The 19,189-nt window shown below is 37.6% G+C and overlaps 1 protein-coding gene across 3 annotated transcripts in view; it reads left to right on the top strand.

Annotated features, from left to right (window-relative positions):
• Positions 1-19,189, top strand: part of INPP4B (inositol polyphosphate-4-phosphatase type II B) — a 582,093-nt gene that overhangs the window by 76,404 nt on the left and 486,500 nt on the right. Inside the window, exon 1 of one of the 3 annotated variants that reach the window (XM_029234952.1) lies at positions 11,447-11,516. The exons of 1 other annotated variant lie outside the window; for it this stretch is intronic. The gene's annotated coding sequence lies outside the window, so the exon portion shown is untranslated. Of the gene's footprint in view, positions 1-11,446; positions 11,517-19,189 lie in introns of those variants that run through there. One more of the 3 variants, XM_029234954.1, reaches the window with a different exon arrangement.

Raw genomic sequence — 19,189 nt, 5'->3', positions numbered from 1 at the left:
CGTATATCTGTGTATATAAATAGTATATACAGTAAGTCCCCTGCATACGAACGAGTTCTGTTCTGAGAGCGCGTTAGTAGGAAGTCCAATTTGTTTGTAAGTCCAACAAAGTTAGCCTAGGTCCCCAACTAACACAATCGGCTGTATAGTACTACACGGTAATAGGTTCATAATACTTTCCACACAAATGATACATTTAAAAAGAAACACAAAAAATAAGGGAAACATTTTTAATCTTACAGTACAGTACCTTGAAAAGTACACTAGAGTACCAGCCACATCACCGCTGATTTTACGCTCGCTTCCTGACATCCTGGGCTTGAATTAAAGATATTGTACTACTGTATACAGTACTGTACAGTAAAGTACACAAAAGCACAACCACTTGTAGAGGATGCATGTATGTGACAGTGTACGCCAGACACGTGAACTAACTTACGTGATCGGACATGCGAACACATGCTCACATATTTAAAAGCTCACGACTTGAAGGTTCAAATGTAGGGGACTTACTGTAATGTGTACACATATTATGCATAGATATATACAAATGCACACATTTATTATAAATCTTACAGATATAAAGGTGGCACGCAATTTACAAATGATATGATATGGAATGCACTATTAAATTCCATACAGTCGTTGATTCTCAGATAATGCTTTCATTCATTTTTGCCCAATTCTTGTACCCGTACCAACCTATGATTACAATTCACCTATGATGTGACCATTTTTAATGCTATTTAACAGTTTTTAGCTGAATCTGCATGATTAACACATTGTCCATCGCTTTCTTAAGTCTAGATAACGAACAAACCAACAAATTAAGCCTTGATTTGTAGTCCGCTGATATCTGTGGGAAAAATATTTCTATCATGGTCAGTTTCAAGCTACCAGAATGAGATCCCTGAACAGAAAGTTGGGAAAGGGTGCTCAATAGCTCAGTATTATATGGTTTTCCTACCATGCAAATACAGTAGATATATATGAGCATAGGTAATAGTAAGAGTTGTACAATAGTTAGGAATAATGAGTTTGGGTAGCCTACCTTTGTCCCTAATATAATTTGTTAAATGATAAGTTTACATAATATACTTTAAAAAATAGTAGCTATGTTTAATAGCTGGCTCACAAAATTCCTGAAAATGTTACAATCAACTCTTGTGAGTTGGCTCCCATTGAGGGCAAATGAGATAACTGTTATAGTAAACATTCAGAAATTGCACTTGGAAAGCCCAGAGAGGGAGAAGTTAATTCTGGATAGGGGATTCAAGAGAAAGATGAAAGCTATCACTACCCTTTGGACAACATTTCTTCTACAATTTAGTGTTTGGTTCATAAAGCACTTTCATGCGTATAATCACATTGATCTCATACATATCCATGATATTAAAAGAGCCAGGGTTATAAACCCCTTTTACACCTGAACAAAGCAGAATTGGGGGATTTTCAGGTTTGATTTGTGGTTTTTAAGGTTGTTTCAATCTCTATGGACAATGTAAAGTCACATGACATAATTTTTGTCTTTTAAGAGTTTTTCTGTCTCCTATAAGAAACAGAAATGGGAAGAGAGAGCAGAAAGGAGTTCATGGAATCATGGGTTAAGATGGAGCTGACCATATTGAGAAAGACGATTTAGCACGTGGAAGTCAGCAGTAGGCTGTCAGAGGGTGAGCTGCAGCTCTGTCAGCTACCAGTCGTGAAAACTGGGGCAAATTAGTTTAGTCTTCAGTGCTAGCTTTTCTTATCTGTAAAATGGGCATAATGCCTGTCTCCATTTCTAGAACCAAGTTTGCTTTCATGTGTAGTGTAGAATAGTGCCTTGAACTTGGTAAGTGTTGGCCTTCTTCACTGTTCCTCTTATTGCACATCACCAGTTTCTTTGTATCTTTTTACATAAAATATTTACAAATAGCATGAGCCTTACAACGGAAAATAGCACATTCTGCCAATGATCAGACGGTTCTTTCTGTTATCTTTAAATTGTTCCTTGTATTTAAAGATTCTGGATTTGGATTTGATATTTCTATTGTAGCAGGTGTGGCGGGGGGAGGTGATATGTAGCTGTGAAGACCCTTGGGTGTGATCACTAAACACAGGTGCTGCTTTTGATTTAAGACGTTTAAGATGCCAGAGTGAGGGAGGAAGGTGGGGATAGTAGAGATGGGGTGAATGGGCCCAAAAAGTGACTTTTGTGCCTTTCTTTCCCTTGGAGGCATGATTTATGCACTCTTTTTAAAGCTTTGATATTTCTGCTTTAAGTTATCTGTAATTACTCTCCTTGTTGCCGATAGATAGCTATTTCTCATATTATATCTTTTGGTATATTATTCTCATTTGATATCCCTTGTTCAAATAAGGAAGTTAAAGGCATATAAGGAAAAACAATTGGTCATAACGTAGAAAGTCATACTCCAAATCTTACTAGTGTATAATGTCAAGGTAAAAGACCACTTTTTATAAAAAAAAAAAAACAACCCTTTATTTCAAATGTAAGGACAACTTATCTTTGGACTGATGAGATGGCATTTCCAAAGACTAAACACTGTCATTTCTGCCCTTTACTATTCTGGATCATTCTCCCACTAGAATGTAGTTCTAATAGGTCAGGGATTTTTATCAACTTTGTTCTTTGTTCAACTTTGCTATATTCCCAGCACCAAGTAAATGCCTGGTGCATATTAAACAAACGAATTAGCCCCAGCTGGATATTGAGTGGGAATGTAGCTGTGATACATGTTCACTACGGGGAGATCACGAATGATATCCAGGCTGGTTTAAAAGCTAAGAGCTCCCATCCTACAACTTAGTGGATTTGTAACCAGCTGTGAAAGGGCACAGGCAGGGATTCAATCCCTTAAATGCAACCTGAACACACACAATATATAATTTTGCATACAGTACCTTGAATTATTTGAGCAACTAGGTAGGTGACATACATAGTAGTAACCACAAGGTCAAGGGTGTAATGGTAGAGCATAGTTATTGTAAGTTTTCTTTTTGTGACATGGCATCAAATATGTCAAGTTTGTACTTCTATTTTCATGCCAGCTTTTCCGGGAAGGTCTTCATTGAGACAGGCATGAGTTTGAGGCAGGTGGTAGTTGCTAATAATAGTAATTATTGAATGTTTTCAATATGCCATCTCTGTCCTAAGCACTTTATACTATTTTATTTAATACAGATGAAGCCTCTGTGAATAGCTCTCTTAGCTGTTATGATCATTCCACCTTATTGATGAGGAAATAGGACTCAGAGGTGTATACATATTATTATATTACTTTTATTAATATTTGTGTTATTTTTTACTATAGGACTTTTAAATTTATAATATAGCAACAATAGAAATATATTAGAAAGGCAATGAGTTACGGTGGAGAAAGTAGATGGTTGGTAGAAAATCTTGATTCCATTAATTAATCTTGGTCACCTCACAACACACAGTAGTAACAGCTGTTAAATTCGAGTAGGTCTTAAAAATCTGCATTTTTTTTTTTTAAGTTGCTTTAATTCTTGCTTTGGTTTTCTCCTTGAGTGAACCTGCCTACTGTTCTGTCCAATGTAAACTCTTCTTGTATTCCCTTTTCTCCTTTTCTATTTCTTTTTCCTTTTGTTTGGCCTCTCATCGTGATTCTGCTGCATGATGGGTCGAATGGGATTTGGGGCTGAACTGAGAACCAAAAATAACGTGGCTAACACTTCCTAAGGGAAACCATATTCCACAGTAAATTTCTCTTCTTTTAACCCTTATCAGAGTTGAAAGTTATTTCAGTCAAATTAAGGATTAACAAGGCTTTAGTTGGATAGTTTGAGGCTCTCAGTTACTAGCTAAATGTCATTTAGGGAAACTGCTCTGGCTTCCACAAAATCTACATTTTCATTCATTCATTCATTCATCCAGCCATGTAACATTTAGTGAAGTCTGTCTGTCTGGAGCCAGTGCCATAGTGGGTCACAATGAGTGTCACTTTCCATGCAACCAGGGAGCTATACAACTGAAGGCAGGAGACTGCTGTATAAATAAACACAATATTCAATATGTTGTAGTAATTGCTTTATAAGAAGCACACACTCGTTAACATGAGGATAGGAGAAAGCTTGCTATATTCTGAGTCAAAGAGATGGGGAAGCCAATACTGAGAGAAGGATATTCGAGTTGAGCCCTGACAATTTTGAAAAGTACTCTGTTGATAATTGGTGATTTTCTGTCTCCAGTAACAGTGTAGCAGAAGGTGACATGAGAACATGATATCTCAGGGGAGACTCTCATTCCCTAAGCTATGTGTAACTTTGTCCAGCCAACGTAAGGCTGAGGGTTATCGTAGAAACAGCATTTAATGTCCAGAGGGCCTGCTCACGATGTCCACATGACGGGTAGAAAATAACTGCACAGAATTTTGAAAGAAGAGAGATGGTGCTAGGCTTTGGCAATGTGGGAAAGATTGGAGGAAGAGTGGGATTTGAACTGGACCATACGCAGATAAAAGGCTAGCAGAGATTCCAGGTCAGGAAACACAGCAAATAAGAAGGCTGAAGAATATTCCAGGTTGGGAAATACAGAATACAAAGGAAGGAAGCAACTCTCCAGATGAAGTTGGGCGACAGTGCGAAGACTGGCTTTGCTAGAGTAGAAAGGTTAGCTGTAAACAGCTGGATATGATATTGGAAATAGATGAGCTCAGATTTTGTAATATCTTAAGTGTCACATTAAGGCATTTGACATTGATGAAAGTGCCAGTCCGAGAGTTAAGTGATTTAGGTTAGAATTTTAGCTCTGGCCCTTTTTAGTTGTGCGATCTCAATCATGTCTCTGAATTTCTCTGAAGTTTACACCTATAAGATGGGGATAATACCATTTTTCCTATCAGGATGTTTAAAGTAATCAGCTAAAAGAATATATATAAAAGTATTTTGTAAGTTATAGAATTCTATGCAAATAAATAGATATATGCATAGTCAAGAAGTTACAAGTAGAGAGACGTGAGACAGTGGAGAATGTAAATTGTCAGTGGAATTCAAGATGGATTTAATGAGGAGGAGATTAAAGTCAAGACAGCAGGTGGCAATGGCTGCGGCCCAGTATGAGGGCCTCTGTTCAGAAGTCATTTGTGGCCATTCTCAAGCTAAACTTGGTCAAACCATGATTTAGCACAAGGAGTCTATAATGGTATGCTAAATCCTGTCCCCCCACCCACATCTTTTTTACCAAACTAATAAGGCTCAAGCCAAATTTAATAGATGGGAGTTTATAAAAGATGGATCCTGAGAGTGAGAAGGTGACATATGGTTTTCAGCACAGTAAAGTTTAGAAACAGGCTGGGGGAGATAACCTGTCTCTAGTCAGGTGTATGATTGATTTCTACAATTTTCATCCTCAGGCCAGAACCCTGATAGCCTGCCTTACAACAAAGTTCTCCACTATATTATCTTGAAGAACAAAGAATTTCTGCCCACCTACGTCAGAAGCAAGCCATGAATAGATGTGGGGTCTTGGGCGTGGAAGAGAGGGAAGGGTTTGTTAAAAGAACAAAGGAACTGGGTAGCGCAAGATTCAAGCTAGAAAGTAGAAAAGGAATGTTTTCTGTCAAGGAAGATGGTGGCCATGTGTGTGTCCTGAGGGCCCAGGCCATGCTGAAACTCAGAAGGGCAGACCAGATAGACTGAAGAAGCCACTTCTGAATCCCCATCCCCTCGAGGGCTCTTTGTGGATTGGCGTATAACACTTTACTCTGATGTGACAGTTAATTATTCTTCAGGTTTCCACACGTGTGCTTGGCCGGCCGTTCCATGGGGCCCTCTCCCCATTTCTAGTCACTGGTACATAAATATGTAGTTCTCCTCTGTGGAAAGCAAGAGGGTACAGAGAGCAGGAAAAGGGGCAAATGAACCAGCTGACAGAAGAATGTTTTTGTTTTGTTTTGTTTTGTTTGGCTTTACCAACCCTTTTTTTTGTGATAAAGAGCTTAGTACTGAGGTTGGTATTTCTATTTCCCTTCCTCCTGCCGTAACCAGGGGTTTTGGGGTAAGGATTGCAATAGGTAGAGATAGTTGTGGGGAGTTGAGGGCCACATCTTGTGTAACCCACCCAAACTAGCCAAGGTGCCCTCCCTGCCACTGTAATGCTTTAAAATACATGTAGGCATATATATATATATATATATATATATATATATATATATAAAACATATAGCATGTACATAAATAATATTAATATAATATATAATTCAAATATATATCATATTATGTAGTATATTGTATCATAATATATAATAAATATATAATGTATAATATGTAATATACACATATAATAAATGAACAGTATATAATTATATAATATTATGTTAATATGTATATATACATATATTTACATTTATTGAGTACCTATTCAATGCTTGTCAGCCATTCACTGAAAATTTACTTAGTGCCAACTATGAGACTCACAAATGTAGAAGGTAAGTGCATATTATCTCTTTCAATTTTACAATATAGAAAAGAAAGGTACAGGGAGTATAAGAATCTGGTCTAAGGTCAAAGGGCTAATAAGAGGGGGAATCAGAAAATTCTCACCCAGATAAAAAATTCCATACTTAAGAAAATCTCAAATCACTAAATACTCGCTTATTTGTCTGTATTTATACTAATCCTACAAGCTGAGGAGCAGAGGGGGTCTTTCTCTATGAATAATAATCACATGCAAATTTCTCACCTACTTGTGCTTTTGCCAGAATATAGTGTTGTGGTTGTGAGAAACAATGTTGTATTTTGATGTCTTTCCAACTTCCCACCAACGCCTCAGTATTGCTAAGAGATTGCGTCCCATTGCTACACCAGCATCAGTGTAACTTCTCCCTTATTCCTGGAGGAAGCTTCCGGATGGGAGATACTCCAGAGCTTGTCTGCACAGGTACACTTTGCTCTCAGGCCTCCCTGGCGCCACATGTATGCCAGTGCACAGCACCTCTCAGGAGGCTGGAGATGGCATTATTTCCTTGCAATCCAGCTGTTGAGCAGAATTTCATAGTTTTATGTGCCAGTGATATAGATCTTTTAAAATCTATTGAATTCAACCACAGGGCAGTGTGACAGCCCATCTTCAAAGACAGGAAGGGCTTTGGAAAGGGAAGATACAATTAATGGAACCTGTTACTGACAACCCAAGAAAACGAAATCGTCAGTTTTGTTAACTATGAAGCAGTAATATATAACTGAAGCATGTAGAAAATGCCTAAAATATTTCTAAATTTATTTTCCAATTTAACCATCCTGGTATAAACCAGAAAGCAATTCATTTATTCATTCACTCATTTATTCAATTAGTAAATGATTACTGAATGTTTTCTATTCATCAGGCACTATTAAGCACTATTTGTCAGCATAGCCTTTAAAAGTACCACTTGGCTAAAACATACATCTATGTTTTCTTTAACTAATTGGCGTTCTCTTCTGTAATAATGTGATTTGCATTAACTTTTTGCTGTCCCTTTGCCAAAATCCTCAAAGTATCACTTTATTTACTTCCATGGCTGTTAATAAAACTTACTTTTCCACTTGCCAGGCCAATATTTTCAATCTCTAGAACGGTGTGAAACAATATTTCTTTGATTTTTTTTTAATTGCAAGGAGATAATTATACTACTTATGCAAAACATTTATGAAGAATGAGCACATGTGATAAGAATGGAGTGTTGTTATTAAATAAAACTCACAACAGCGATTCTTAGGCGCTTATGATTATATATAACCATTATTGGCCTACTGTAAACATACATGTTAATCAGTATATGTGAATGGTGGTCAGCTATCTTCCTTTACATCATCACATCAGAGTTTGCTCAGGTTAACCAGGTTGTAAAGGTATGGGGACAAAATGAAAAATCAGAGGCAGGAAGAGAAAGAGAAAGAGAAAAGATGAGGAAGATGGGAGCTGGGTGGATTTGAAGCTTTTCTGGATGCATAGTAGGTTTCCAACTGGGGATGTCAAGGTCCTCTCTATCTTCTCCCCTCCCCCTCCTGCCCCACTTTGCATTCTTCCTTTTCTGGGAGACAATGTAGGACTGAATGAGGACTCCCAGAAATTTTTGGTTAGGCGGGTCGGGCTAGTGAAAAGATGAAAATTTAATGGGAGCCAAGTAGAAAAACAGAGGGAGTTAATTACAAGGTGTAACTTGAGAATAAGAGAGATCTGATGAGGGACTTTTGGTTGTGACAGGTTGGAAGAGGATATGTCTTCCTTCAGGGGTGGTGGTGTGTGTGATGAGATGTAGAAAAGAGAAAAGAGGCCTGAAATGAAAAGAGAAGAAAGTACTCATTAGCAGTCAGGTGAGGTGTGCTGCATATATGCTACAGGTGGTGAAATCTATGATTAAGAGTTCATTTGAGGTCTTTAAAAGCATTTATTTATATGCAGAAATGTTGAAGTGACTTATATTGTTTAAAAATGGCTAATACGTTTCTTTTTCTTTTAAGTAGAGTTTAAAATGGCTTAATCCTAGACCATCTTCTGAGTTTCCTACCAAGTTTAGAATCAACTTAGATCCTGCCTTCTTGGAGTTTATAGTCAATTGCAGGGTACTGAGTCTCCCCCTCAACTCAAATAAGCTCCAAATTACTTTTGCCAAACTTTCAGTTTGTATTTTATCCCCCCTGCCAAATAATAACACTTTAGAAATGTCAGCTTTATTACTTTTTTTATTATTTATTTTATTTTATTTATTTTTGGCTGCTTTGGGTCTTCGTTGGTGCGCGCAGGCTTTCTCTAGTTGCGGTGAGCGGGGGCTACTCTTCGTTGTGGTGCGCAGGCTTCTCATTGCGGTGGCTTCTCTTGTTGCCGAGCACGGGCTCTAGGCGCATGGACTTCAGTAGTTGTGGCGTGCAGGCTCAGTAGTTGTGGCTCCCGGGCTCTAGAGCGCAGGCTCAGTAGCTGTGGCGTATGGGCTTAGTTGCTCCACAGCATGTGGGATCTTCCCAGACCAGGGCTCGAACCCGTGTCCCCTGCATTGGCAGGCGGGTTCTTAACCACTGTGCTGCCAGGGAAGCCTTCTATTCCTTTTTAATGAAAAAAAGCTTTGCAGTAAAATATTACTTACTTAATTTTCATAATGCATTGAGAATTTTCAGCAGGTAAAGGAACGAGTGTAAGAGGGCTCTAAGTTAGTTTTCAAATGAGTATTCAGGGATTAAAAAAAAGAGACAGAGAGAGAAAAGTCTGGGGCTCCTGGGATGTGGTTGTGGTTGTTTGGCAAGAGAACATATTAATGTCATTGGAAATTGGTTCGTGATTTGGTATGAAATGAAATACATAAAGAAACAAATGTGTTTTCTTTCTGTTCTTTCACAGACACTGAAACATGATGGGACTTCTTTAGCATATCTTGTAGTTCTCTGCAGGGAGACACGAATTAATTTTTTCTTAGTTTTAGGTAGTCCCTACTTTTTCGTACTTTTTTTTTTTTTGCATAAAAGGGTCTTATTGATTCTTATACCTAGCTACTCACTCAGAACAATAAATGTTGATTTTATTTTCCTACCTATATATTTCCTATATATAGAACATTTTTATATGAGAGGTGGCATGTGTTTTATACACATACACACACACACACACACATATATATATACACACACATACACACACAGTTGGTCTAATCCACTGTCTCTAGTCGCTGTATTCTTCATCATCAGTGGTGGAATGAAAGCATCTTTCACCTTTTATGTCGACCTATGTTTTATATGAAAGCTTTTCAGGAAAGAAAGCACATATTCCATGAACTACAGAGTACCAGAATGTGAATTTGGATGACGGTGCTAGCTTTGAAATTAATCTTAGAATATAATCCTCTGCTTTTAAGAATTACCTATATTTTAGCGAAATTTTTATAACTATATAGGAGAGAAAGGAAGCAATCACTAGCACAGGGTAGTGGTAAAGATCCTCTTATAAACTGTTTCGAACCTGGCTCTTTTGCTCACTTTTCCCATTTGTAAAATGGGCATGAGGACAGTGCTCACAGTATAAGGTTGTTATGCAAATTGAGTGATTTAATATTTACAAAGTACGTAGATTTGGTATGCAGCGCTATGTGGTTGTAAATAAACAAAAGCAAATAAATCACTCCTTGAGGGGTTGGGAATATACTAAAGCATACATAGGAATGTGTATAAAGCAATAAAAATCCATTATTATTTGCAGTGGTAGGTATTTTGCAGGTTAATTTGCTGTTTATTTTTGTGTATCTTTCCCTAATAATGTGGTATTTTGGAGTTCTTAGATCCTGATGTTGTTCCAGAAACTTCTATTTCTACTTTTTCTCTTTTGAGTTTGCTACATATTGTAAAACCTGAATATGGCAGATGGTTTACAATGCCACATAAGAAGACGCTTTTCCAATTATGTTTTCATCAGGCAAACGGCCCTGCTGTGATGGGAATAAATGGTTATGGCATTCCTATGAAATTGATATTGTCTGTTCCAGAGGCTATAGAATTGAACAAACACTGGTCAGAATTATCCTTCATCTTTTCCAAATGTAAGGTCAAAATTAAGATAAATAAAGGAAGATTGCGTAGTTTTCTCTTTCCTTCTTGCCTCCAGTAGCCATCTAGAATTTGTAAGACAGAGGGACAGAATGTGTGTGTGGGCTCAGTCCCATGTGATACAAAAGTACTTATTCATGCCCAAATACAGATTAAAAATGTAGTTGGCATATTTAAATAATTCATTAAGTTGCTCTTTCATTCATGTAAAAAAAGTAGGTAAATATGGCAACCATTTAGTTTAAGTTCTAGTTTCAGCAGAACAGTTAGCTTTGAAAAGGTCAAGACTACTGACCTAAAAGTATTCATAATCCTTCTGCAATTACCATAGTAATTTGTTCCATATGCCTATGAATTGTTTCTCAGAGTTGCTGGATTATCACCTACTGAGAAGTTCAAAAATATCTATTTGGTATTTTTTCCAGCTGAGAAGCAATTCTGCCTCAATCCCGAGTAGCACTGAATTCTATGCTGAAGTATGTCTTTTCAAATAATATCTTCAGTAACAGGTATATCTGTGATTGTCTAGCAAGATTGTTGACGTACTCCTGCTCTTAATACATCAGTCATGGGAAAGAGACCATTGGTTTTGGAGAGCTGTCACTTTCGAGTGTTTTTGGAAAAATCCATTAAGTGCCTAATTTTCATTAACTTCTTTGGCGTGCTTAGAAATGTACATGATATTACAGAGAGAGAGAGAGGGCATGATGATTGATAGCAGTGAAATCCAATGTCCGGGTCCTTTATTTCTTCAGTTAGTTATTGTTTAAACATTTCTGAAGCCCATTTTTATACGAGGCAAAGCAGAGTTCCTGCAAGCAAGCCAGTATCTGGGTGATTCAAGCGTTCAGGTAATGCTGTGGGGCAGACTTTGGACCTCGGTGACTCACGAGAAGCGAGGAAGGTTCAGATCGCACAAAGGCAGGGCTGAGAGCCAACTTGAAAATGAAAGAAACGACTTGAGCAAAACAACTTCCTTGGTAAGATCAGACTGCTCCTTCTCCGTGTAATTTCTAATTCTACACAACAGCAAAAAGAAGAATAGAAAAAGAAAAGGGAAAAGAATAATCAAAACCAAACTAAAGTCAGAGACAATGAAAGCAGAAAGGTTCGGTCCTGAGCTTCCAGTCTCTCCCATTTTAGCTCCGGAAGTGTAATCCTTTAATTGAAGCTTTGCTCTGCTCCTGAGCATTCAACTGTTACTAACAAATTTCATGGAGTGCCTATTTTGGAAACAGGCTTGTTTTAGGCAAGTAGTGTCTTAAGTAAATTTGTGTTTTAATTGCAAGAAGGTAGAGTATGATTTGACAGTACCCAAATTAGAAATGATTTTTATTCCTTTTCACGTGCATAAATAAATAAACAGCAATAATGAAAAACCTTTCTTAGAGTATGTAATGAACTGTGGTTGGAGAAGGATTTAAGAATGTGATTACTTTGGCTGTGGCAATGTAAGAGAAGAGCTGTGTTTATGTAGGGGCTGTGCCTTTCTGTGTGTACTTTTCTCATGCGTATATATTTATTTCATTGTTATTACAGGTATCAGAATAAGAAAAAAGTATTTAATGAGAATAAACACTGATTTCAGCAATATAGTCATTCAACCTTATAAAGTGTTAGTTATAATGAAAGCTTTTTCTCGGTCATGCTACCCTTTCTGCAAAGAGGAAGGGAGGCACTCTGCTTCTTTTCGTGTCATCACCTGCCTTTAACGGAAGGGTGATGGGCGGGGGGTGGGGTGGGTGTGGGGGGGAGTGTAAGGTGTGGGTGAGGGGTGAGTAGTGGGAGGGTGGGATTCTGGGCTAAACAGCACTTCTCCCACCACCGGGAGGGAGCTGCTGGAACAGCTGTAGTGAGTGATCAGCAACCTTTGCCTGGGTCCTCATTTCTGTCAAGGCTAAGTGATGCCCTAGACTCCAACGGGTTGAGTGGTGGGTCTCCTGCCCACCCTCAGAGCTGACCTAGGTTATGTTGCTCCCTGTGGATTCAAATATATTCAGGGAATGAGACTCTTCTTCAATGTAGATATTCAGGATGCAACACTTCTGCCAACTAATCCAGAGCATTGAAACCTAAAACTCTAGCTCCTGTCTGCTCTTAAAACAGGTGGGGACTCTGTAATGGCCTATATGGGAAAAGAATCTAAAAAAAAAAGAGTGGATACATGTATATGTATAACTGATTCACCGTGCTGTACACCTAAAACTAACACAACATTGTAAATCAGTTATACTCCAATAAAAATTAAAAACAAACAAACAGAAAACAGATGGGGAGAGCTGGTAAGAATTCAATTGCATATACCAGGAACTTTTCCATCTAACCTATGTATAAATATTCGAATGTGCAGGACTAGATAACCTGAGTTGTAACATTATAGCACTTGAGTGGGTGATGTCTGAGGTTGACTAGGCTCTGACAGTCAATCAACTGATGGTTGAAAGTCCTAGGAGGCTCTGACTATGGTCTTTACTTTTGTGTAAAGCCCAATGGGACTCACAGACAAAAAGGGAACTTCCCTTATTCCTTTACATTTTTTAATGAGTGGCTTATAATTTTGCACGTAGCCTGATTGTGCACTTAGAGATCGACAGTTGCTGATGTTTGCAGTTCTTTTGAATCCTTTGGAGAGTCTTGATATACACAAAAATTCCCATAGGCCACAGAAACTTCTGAACTTGGAAGAACTGGGTTTAAAAACTGGTTCTGCCCCTTACTGGCATCGTGACACCGCACAAGGTACATGAGCTCTTCAAACTCAGTTTCTTAATGGAAAATGCACCCGTTCGTACATACTATAACTCCTTCCTGGACTGCAGACTCATCTTGCCTACTACCTGCTAGACATTCTCTTTAGGATATCCTGGTGATGCCTCAAACATCTGTCCCAAATGGAATTCCCTTACCTCTCCTTCCATTGACCCACCTGCTGCCTAGACACCTAGGTGCTCAGTCTAGTAATAGGGACCTTCTTTTCCCTCCTTCTCCAGTCCCTTCACATTCAGTGAGTGGAAAGTTAATTTTGATTTTTCTTCCCGTTATTTCTTGGCTTGCTCTCCTCTTCTCCATTTCTAATACCAGTATGCTAGTTGAGGTTATTATGACCATGTGCCTGAAATAATGTAACAGATTCCTATCAGGCAGAGATGCCTTCCCCAGCTTTCATTTCCACCCCCTTCAATTTATATCTTACTCTCTGCTTGAGACACAGCTGTCATCCTGTCATTTTCTTCTTAAAAGTCTTTCAGTGCATCTCTGTGAACTGAATCAAGGCCAAACTGAAAGTACATGTAACACGTGAGTGTACCCTAGTGTGTCTAATACTAGGTCGACGAGGCTCCGGCGATCGATACATTTTCTCTAATCTTTCCTCATATTTAAGTTCAGGTTTTACATTTTTGGCAAAGATGCCACAAAGTGAGGTTGTGACCTTCTCAGCACATCAAATCAGAAGGGATTTGATGTCGGTCTGTTCCATTACTGAAAATGGTAACTTTGATCACTTGGTGAAGGTGATGTCTGTCAGGTTTCTCCACTGCAAAGTTACTGTATTTCTTTGTATTTAATAAAGATCTTACAGAGAAATAATTGGAGAGTATCTAGTTAGCTTGTTATTTAAAACACTGTTGGCACTAATTTTAGAATTCTTTGAAGATTGCCTGAGACAGTTATTACTGTGGGGTTTGCCAAATACTAGTTGGAAATTTACAGTAAGGAAAATTTTACTCTATTCATTTATTCATCCATTCATCCGTTCACTCATTATTTATATTAGTATGGGCAAATGAACTCATTTTATTCCATGGCTTATAATGTGTCACAATCATTTTTTTTGTTGTTCAGTTTTCCCAGATATGGCCTTTGGGAGTCCCCTTCAAGTTGGCTCCTGCATCTTTTTAGAATTTCTCTTTAAAACACTTCGATATTTTCTGGCACCGCAAGATATTTTAGGCTCATCTTGCACTTTTCCTGCCCCATTCCTGCAATCAGCTGTTTCTCCAAGGACTAGTAGTTTTCTTTTATTGGAGCATGGTGTTTAGAAACCAAGATTTGGGCAGTGAATGGGCTCATTGGTACTGGGGTATCACAGTACCTGACCAACACTCTTGAAAATTGTCAAGGTTGTGAAAAACAAAGACTGAGCACCTGTTCCAGATTAAAGGAGACTAAGGGAAACATGACAACTAAAGGCAAAGTGTGATTTTTGGTTGGATCCTGAACCAAAAAGAACATTAGGGGGGCAACTGGAGAAATTTGAGTAAGTTCTGTAGATTAAATAATACTGTATATTGTATTATAGTCTTATAAATATTTATCTTCCTGTAATGGTCAACTCAAAATAACATGACCATTCACATTATTATTGATTTAAAAAATATGTATATGTATAGCTGATTCACTTTGTTATAAAGCAGAAACTAACAAACTATTATAAAGCAATTATACTCCAATAAAGTTGTTAAAAAAGAATAATTCAAAGAAAAAAGAATAATTCAGATCTCTGCAATTGAAGAAACTGATCTAAATTAGGGACAGGATATTCAGAAGAGAAATAAAACTATACTTGGTGTTCTAACTATATCATTTAGGATTTTTGAAAGAAATGATCATGTATACCACAAATTATCTAATTAATCTCCCTCTGATGAACATTTACATTGTTTCAAATTTCCCCAGCTGATGTGTAAGGCTGTATTAACATATTTCTACATACATTTTCAAACATTTGAAAATCTCCATGGTATACATTTCTTGAAGGTTGGTTAAATAATTTATGGTACAGCCATAAGCAATATGAAGTCATTAAAAATTATGATATAGATCAGCAAACTATAGCCTATGGGCCAGATCATCCTTGCTTATTCATTTACATATTGTCTAAGGCTACTTGCATGCTACAGAGCAAGGACAGAGTTGAGTAACTGCAACAGGGACCATATGGCTCACAAAGCCCAAAATATTTACTATTGGTCCTTTACAGCAAAAGTTTCCCAACCCTGATATGGATTATTACATGCAGAATGACAATATTCTGTGAAAAAGACACATTTTATTACATATATTATTATAGATCTGTATATATATAATTTTTTCATTTTTTAAAAATTGAAGTATAGTTGATTTACAATATTATATTTGTTTCAGGTGTACAATATAGTGATTCAGTATGTGTTTTAACATCTTTATTGGAGTATAATTGCTTTACAGTGGTGTGTTAGTTTCTGCTTTATAACAAAGTGAATCAGCTATACATATACATATATCCCCATATCTCCTCCCTCTTGCATCAAGTTATTACAGAATAATGGCTATAATTCCCTGTGCTGTACGATATAACCTTGTTGCTTATTTTTTTTACACATAGTAGTTTGTATCCTTTAATCCCATACCCCTATCTTGCCCTCCCCCCTTCCCTCTCTCCACTGGTATCCACTAGTTTGTTTTCCGTATCTGTAAGTCTGTTTCTATTTTGCTATATGCATTCCTTTTTTAAGTTTTTTAGATTTCACATATAAGTTATAACTTACAGTATTCGTCTTTCTCTGTCTGACTTATTTCACTGAGCATAATACTCTGTAGGTCCAACCACCTTCGGCAAATGGCATAATTTCATTCTTTTTTATGGCAGAGTAATATTCCACTACACGCACACATGTGCGCGCTCATGTGCATCTTCTTTATCCATTTGTCTGTTGACAGACACTTGAGTTACTTCTATATCTTGGCTATTGTAAATAGTGCTGCTATGAACATTGGGGTGTGTGTATCTTTTTGAGTTAGTGTTTTCATTTTCTTTGGATATATACCAAGGAATGGAATTGCTGGATCATATGGTAGTTCTATTTTTAGTTTTTTGAGGAACCTCCATACTATTCACATAGTGGCTACACCAATTGACATTCCCACTAACAGTGTACAAGGGTTCCCTTTTCTCCACATCCTTTCCAATATTTGTTATTTGGAGACTTTTTGCTTATAGCCACTCTGAAAAAGTGTGAGGTGATATCTCATTGTTATTTTGATTTGCATTTCTCTAATAATTAGTGATGGTGAGCATTTTTCAAGTGCCTGTTGGTTATCTGTATGTCTTCCTTGGAAAAATATCTATTCAGGTCTTCTGCCCATTTTTAACTGGGTTGTTTGTTTTTTTGATACCAAGTTGTATGAGCTGTTTATATATTTTAGATATTAACCCCTTGATGGTCATATCATTTGCAAATATTTTCTCCCATTCATTAGGTTGCCTTTTTGTTTTGACGATGGTTTCCTTTGCTGTGCAGAAGCTTTTAAGTTTAATTAGTTCCCATTTGTTTATTTTTGCTTTTATTCCTTTTGCCTTGGGTGACAGATCCAAAGAAATATTGTGTGATTTATGTCAAAGAATGTTCTACCTATGTTCTCTTATTGGAGTTTTATGGTTTCAGTCTTACATTTAGATCTTTAGTCCATTTTGGGTTTATTTTTGTACATGCTGTGAGGAAATGTTCTAATCTCATTCTTTTATGTGGAGCTGTTCAGTTTTCCCAGCACTATTTATTGAAGAGACTGTATTTTCTCCATTGTATGTTCTTGCCTCTTTTGTTGTAGATTAATTGACCATAGGTATATTGGTTTGTTTCTGGGCTCTCTATTATGTTCCATTGATCTATGTGTCTGTTTTTGTGCAGTACCATGCTGTTTTGATTATTGCAGCTTTGTAGTGTAGTCTAAAGTTGGGCACATGGTACTTACAGCTTTTTTATATTTCTCAAGATTGTTGGGCAATTCAGGGTCTTTTGTGGTTCCATATACATTTTAGCATTATTTGTTCTAGTTCTGTGAAAAATATCCTGGGTATTTTGGTAAGGATTGTTTACATCTGAAGATTGCTTTGGGTAATATGGACATTTTAACAATATTAATTCTTCCAATCCAAAAATATGGGATATCTTTCCATTTCTTTGTGTCAACTTCAATTTCCTTCATCAGTGTTTTATAGTTTTCAGAGTATAGGTCTTTCACCTCCTTGGTTAAGTTTATTCCTTGAAAGTACCTAGGAATTTATTCTTTTTGATGTAATTTTAAATGGGATTTTTTGTTTTTGTTGTTCTTCCCCTCCTACCTGATTCCATGTGCATCTTTCCTACAGCCTTGATTTTACAGGAGTCTTTCATCCAATTTCCAGTTCGTTTTCAGTAAGAATTATTCCACATGTAGACGTATTTTTAATATATTTATGTCTGGGGAGTGAGTTTCACATCCTCCTATTCTGGCCATCTTGATTGCTCTCCTGTATATATATAGTTTAAATCAAAAATCCTATTAATTTAAAATTAGTTATGGACAGAGAGACTCTGCAAGGTTGTTCACCAAAGTTCATAAATAGGTCCTTTTTTTGTACATTTTTATTTATAATTTTATGTATACTTTGTGCTTTCTTAAAAGGGTTGTATGAATTCTGTTTTCTCATTTTTACTTCAAGATAACTACTCAAACCACACTCTTCAGTCTTCTGCGCCCAAAATTCTAGTGAAGCGAGAGCACAGTGATCACAAGAGACTTTGAATGACGCTTAATTTTTAAGTAGGGCAACCACTCACTGTAGTTTGCCTGGAACAGTGCTGTTTTATGGCTACTGGGACTACAGTGTCATTGTAGCCACATTTTTCTCTTAACTCTGTAGTAGTTCTTCCCAGCCTCTTAAGCTGCTATTCATCTTTTATGTGTCCTTTAAGTGTTTTGGTACCTCTGGGTTCTGCCACTGGCCTGGTCCCTTCTTACTCTGATCAATCTCCCAGGAACTCCCTAGAACTCTCCCAACTCCCATAGTTTGGTTTACATCTATACACTGATACCTCCTAAATGTGTACGTTTAACTTCCAAACCAGTGCTTTCTGGACATTTTTAAGATATTTCAAATCTAATTTAATCCAGTGCCATCCTTGACCCTTCCTTTCCCCTCCACTTGCATTTCTTCAATCAACAAAAATCCCTGGCAATTTAACCTCCTAAACATTTCACACGTTGGTCTCCAGGTTTTACTATTACTGTCCTAATTCAGATTTTCTTTTTTTTTTTTTTTTCTGGTACGCGGGCCTCACTGTTGTGGCCTCTCCCGTTGCGGAGCACAGGCTCCGGACGTGCAGGCCCAGCGGCCATGGCTCACGGGCCCAGCCACTCCGCGGCACGTGGGATCTTCCCAGACCGGGGCACGAACCCGCATCCCCTGCATCGGCAGACGGACTCTCAACCACTGCGCCACCAGGGAAGCCCTCAGATTTTCTTATCCTTGCCTCTTTCACTGAATGCCTTCAGTTACCTACCAAACCTCAGCCAGAAAAATCAGTCTTAAATGCCAACCTGAACATAATGTAGAGTGCCTGAGTCACTCTTTTTCTTAAATCACTTCAGGAGACTTCCCATTGCCTAGTGACATTTTTTAAAGTGTGGACCATGTACAATCTACATCAGACCCTCCTGGGTTGTATATTAAAAAGGCAAATAAAAAAAAAATTGAAGCCCGAAGTCTGGGGTCCATTACCAAGTTACTGGATCAGAATTTATAGGTGATCGAACCCTAGAAATTTCTGTTCTTACCACCGCCAGATGACTTTTATGTGCTTTCATGTCTGAGAACTACTGCTGTCCTAGGCCTATATCAAGATACTTCTAT

The sequence above is a fragment of the Monodon monoceros genome, unplaced genomic scaffold, assembly GCF_005190385.1.
Source record: "Monodon monoceros isolate NGI ecotype Baffin Bay Population unplaced genomic scaffold, NGI_Narwhal_1 Super_Scaffold_20, whole genome shotgun sequence".
Lineage (NCBI taxonomy): Eukaryota > Metazoa > Chordata > Mammalia > Artiodactyla > Monodontidae > Monodon > Monodon monoceros.
The sequence above is the reverse complement of the archived record's forward strand: the minus strand, read 5'-3'. Positions and strand labels throughout refer to the sequence as shown.